Source organism: Haliotis rubra, unplaced genomic scaffold (assembly GCF_003918875.1).
Source record: "Haliotis rubra isolate DU_JTF1 unplaced genomic scaffold, ASM391887v1 Scf6, whole genome shotgun sequence".
In the NCBI taxonomy this organism is placed as follows: domain Eukaryota; kingdom Metazoa; phylum Mollusca; class Gastropoda; order Lepetellida; family Haliotidae; genus Haliotis; species Haliotis rubra.
In genome coordinates, this window is record NW_025767301.1 from 2,801,881 (window position 1) to 2,807,030 (window position 5,150).

At 40.2% G+C, this 5,150-nt stretch overlaps 1 long non-coding RNA gene across 1 annotated transcript; it reads right to left on the reverse strand.

Annotated features, from left to right (window-relative positions):
* Positions 1-1,577: 1,577 nt before the first annotated feature.
* LOC124255280 lies at positions 1,578-2,075 on the reverse strand. Its single transcript, XR_006892663.1, has 2 exons — positions 1,992-2,075; positions 1,578-1,894 (listed from the first exon to the last, which is right to left on the reverse strand). It is a non-coding gene; the product is annotated as an uncharacterized LOC124255280 (long non-coding RNA).
* Between the last annotated feature and the right edge of the window lie 3,075 nt (positions 2,076-5,150).

The window sequence follows — 5,150 nt, forward strand, 5'->3', positions numbered from 1 at the left end:
TATTTTCATCCTGTAGTTTTCATGTTAAATCTGGACATTTGGTTCAGTGCATAGAAAGTGTAGTCCTATTCTCATATCAGGTGCTCCAAACGTAAATATTCACCCGAACTGGCAATCTATTTGGTACACTGGAGTCACGGGTAGCCTAGACTAACGCTTAGTCTCTGAATATATGTAATTTTGATAGTAACAAACAAACCCATTGAAATTGAAAATGAGCCCCGGGGAGACCAGAGATTCAGTCTGAACCTAAGGAAATCAAGACTTGCTTCATTTATGGCTTCAGCACTGCAGAGAGGGCTTGGCAGTAGGTAAAATAATGTGGTTCAGGGACTGTGAGACAGTCTACTGGAGCTGTAGACTAACAACAAGTCTCTGAAATGAACATATTTTAATTGAAAAAGTTCATAGTAAAAAATAATATAATATAATGAAAAGGAGCCCTGAGACTTTCTTCATTTTCAGAGACATTTTCTAGACTTGCGTGGACTTTCTTGGATATATTTGCTTCAGGGTCTGTACGACAGACTACTGGAGCTGTTACATGCTCTGGAAAATGCCCTTTAGGCGTGCCAGTAACCTGTGATCATGAGTTCTAATCCCGCGTTTGCCCACATCATCAAAAACCCCTATTATGTTCACCAAGGTGGTAAGGCCTGCCTCAAATGACTTGGGAATATCCAAATGTAGAGTAATTGCATGAGAGTGCACGGTGTCAATCGGATGAAGTTGCTACAAGCATAGCTCTATTTAGGAGAGGTATGTGACATATATCCCAGACCCTAGCCTAGACAACCGCGGTCACTTATAACTAAAGGGGTCACTGTGCAGCCATTAAAACGTTGGCTCGTCACGCCGAGGGCCAGGGTTCGATTCATTCATTTGGGGCAATATATCTCCAAACCATTATGTGACTGAGTTGAACATGAAACAGAACGCACTAATTTCAATCAGGGTCGGATCTTGACTAATATGTTGGTAGAATAATTAACCAAATATATTTTTAAAATAAAAAGAAAACAGCAGAGTATGAAATATCTGGACTAAACATAGAAATATGAAAATATAGTGATTAAAAACAATTAAACTTTTCTTAAGTTTATTTAATTCAATAACTTTATGATTGAAACAATGCCAATGCGATTATAGCGTTTCACCTCCCTCACTCTTAATCCTAACCCTATGATAACAAGTTCATGTATTTCATATTTTGGTTTGACAGTGAACCTCAGCTAAACACCAACCGAGCCCAAATACATATGCCTGCTGCATCAACGTAACGATTGTTTATGTAATGCTGTTGTTCCGACAAACAATACTAGCATTATAATGAGCCACTAAGAGGTTATCTAGTAAGCGGTGTTTGCACAAACCTTTTCCACGGCGCTGATTAACAACCTTCAGTTGTCAAAGTTTATTCAGAGCTGTTTTTTGGTCTCTCATTATTTAGATACATTCGCTCATACACCTAACTCGATTTGTTTGAGGGACAGTGATTAAAAAGATTTCAAACTGGAGTAAATATTTGATTGACTAATTCGGCTCCCAAAGAAATGCATCCAAACATGAACAATTACTTAAAATCGATGGATTTATTTGGGCTCAAACACCGGGAAAGGAAGGTTGGATAAGATTGATGGTATTGGAAAGTGAGGGAGTAGTTCCGTTTCTGCAGATGGCATCTTTGAAGGTTCCCTACACAGCGATGTTTTCACGTTAAACTAATGCAGTTAAAAAGGCCTCACTCCGTAGCAGCACCACAAAAACAGGATGTGTTTTCCCGAGTTGGTCTTTCAATCGAGGCTGTTTGGATAAGTCAGTCGCCCAACCAATTTGACGTAGAAAAATCCGGCCTCTTCTCGTTTCTTTCAACAGTCTCATCTGCTGGCGAGCGCTGGAAATACAAAATTCGTTAATTTCTCGAAAATTAGTCAATAAAGTCTTGTGTTATCTGTGTAAATTCACGGACGTTTCATTTGGGTATCGCTTACGTCCTTGCAAATGAAATTATCCATGTCGTAAGCGGGTCTCAGCTGTGGACGTCGTTCACAAGTCTCGCGGCGTTCGTTAATGAGCGCGATCTGGGGGTATCACTTTCACGGGGGTAATCCTATAGGTGTCACCGGACAGGATGGCAGGGGCATCTCCAACGACGCACCGCCAAGTCGTAAATCACACCTCGTTTAGACTACCGCCATGACAGTGGATGGGGCCTCGCCATAAATCAGCCTTTGGCAAATAGGGGCAAGCCCTGTAGCTAAAGAATGCTTGCACCTCTTCAGTTACATATCTGTATATGCTGAAGGAATTACTGGTCGTGTACGGTAACTCAATCCGTGATTTACAGACAAGGGGTCCGGATTTTATGTCGTCCCTAAAGAGGGGGTTAGAATTGGTCATTTGTCTGCCCTGGTCATCACAATTTTACTGGTCATTTGGGACGGACAGAGCAAAGTATTACCCCACAAAGCCTGTGATTTCGAATTGTTCGAAACGCGTTATTATCTAGTCAGAATGAAGTATAGTATTTGGCGTATTTTGTGAATGTGAACTGGCGTGTCAAATCGTCCTACTACTAAAGGTCTCTTTAGCCGTGTCAGCTTATCCTTAAGACAACTTCTCTGATATATTGGCAGATTTCAAGACGGAGATGATCATGCACATTTAGAAAAGTGTTGGGTATTTCTTCGTCGGTCGTCAGACTTTTATTGTGGAGGATTTAGTGCCTGTCGAAATATGTTTGCGAGCTGAGACATATTCAACATGGCATTTGAGAAATTAAGCCATGGGATCCTACCATGTTTGAAATATGGAGAATTGCCAAAGACAGTTGGAAAAGTATAAGTATAATATCTGTCGTGTTTGATGTCCAATCACATCATGTTTACAATGTGAGAGATTTGCCTTCGTTGTGTTTCTGTGTGTGTCAGCACCCGTGTTCATGGGTTTTACCAAAGGTGTACACTTCAAAGACCGGGATCTTTTCCGGTTTTGCTCCCACATCAAGCTGGTATATCTGGAATATTGTTTGAAACATCATCAAACCAGACTCACAATGTGGGCTCGAGAGAGGAGGATGTCCTTCTCACGCAATTCTGGAGCATCCTTTCATATTCTGGCTTCCTTTTGCAATTGATAGGATAATTTCTCTTTCGCTATCAGAATTATACAGATCCCAAAATTCTGATTCAGAATAGAAGCCCATCTCCCATTGTTTGCTGTAAGATCGGAGACATAGTGTTCGGGTGGTTACAGTGTGTGATCTGGATGATTGCATGTGTCATTGTTCCCTAATGGCGTGGATCGTTGCTAAGATGTCCACAACTGGCGGGTTTGACCAAAGTGGTACAGTTGAAAAGAAGATGACTGAAGTAATATTCACTCACCCCTAAAACAATATTCCAAAAATATCAATCCACACATTGTAACAAAACTACGGGGGGTTTTGCTTGTCTCCCCTATGGATGAACATTGGAGGAGGAATATCACGGGGTGAATGACTTAATTTTATTCTTCATGACAACTTTCTGTGAGTAACCATTCTTTATCAAATGTATATGCTCATCCGCCTCGCCACGCCACGCCACGCCACGCCACGCTACACCACGACACGTCACAGATCCTATCCGCAGTCAACCCCACACACTACAATCTCACTTCCGCCTGTGATTCCAGAAAGTCCGCATCTTTATGTCAATCGCTGGGCGACTATCTCCTGGGGTTGCCACCAGTCTATATCTTATTATCTAACCTCTGGTGATCAATACCTTCAATAATGAGGATAGAGTCGTGTTCCCCTGTTCCAGCGACACCCGCATAGCACCAGGAGCGAAACAGAACATTTGTGTATTGCGGGTGCCTCCGGCCTAGCTCACACGATACCCCTTCTAATTACAATGTGCAGGGGGAATTAGGCTTGGGTTTCAAATCAGGATTAAACATCATCCAAAGACATTGACAAAAGTCATAAAATGCGCCAGAGTAATCTATAATTGAAACTGACGGTACGTCATACAGTTTGCAAGCTTCGCTTAAAATAGCAGTAGAGATGTTCCTTCATCGAGGTTTAACCATATCTGTGCTTGCTTTGACATTTATTTATGGATTGTACAGTTTTATGTGAATACGATATGTCCTTTATAATGTTCATCTTCCCAGAATGCTTGTCTCCTAATGACTGTAATCCTGGAATATACTGAGACTGATTAAATCATTTCTTGTTACACAAGGCCAAAATGAGAAACTTCATTTTTCAAAGGCAGGTCGTTTCGTGTTCGTTTTTTATATATGTTAATTATAAAAAGTACGTTAACAATTAAAACTTCGGCACATTTCCTAACTTTTACTAATTGTTACTTTTCAAATGATATTATTGCTGAAATATGAGTTATTCAATTTGATTCCCGTAATCTCTTCAGAGTATTGTATCACTAATGCTTCTTTTAACAAGTTATGTCATCATGAAATGGGCAAGGTTTGCAGTTGCACACAACTGAGCAAATGCAAAAATATTCACTTTAAGCGGCTCGAAGAACGTAAAGTACCGAACCCAAAACAGAAGGTGCATTTTACTCTGCAGTAACAATAATACATTTTTTATGTCAAACTGACAGAGTGATATGACTCATGTTTCAATAAAACCAAAAATAATCTTATCATAAAAACATAATCATCCGATAAATCGCGAACGCGACAAGGTCCCGTTGATAATCGACATTTGGCATCGAGGAAACAGACTAGCGTACAACAAAATACTCATAGCTCACATATTAGTCCAGTTGTAAATGTCTATGTTTATTTCGCGACATGCCCCATCTTGGTTCCATACCGCTTTACGTTATCTAAATCGCAAGGGGAGGTAATTAAGGAGACGAGCAGGTTCAAGACCACCAAATACTTACATAACGTGAATATATAACACATGTCATCTTCAGAAGCAAGTGGCTCTGATTTAAGACATCAAAGTTATCGCTGTTCTTTATGTATTATTTTGAGAGGTTTAATGCCTATTATACCGTTCAAGATAATTTATTCTCATAGTCCGAAAAATGACTTCGTGTGAGGTCTTTTCTGCATATAGCTCACAAGGATTGCATGTTACGCCATGAAATATACATCAACGGGAGAATGAATTACATCAGTATGCGTTA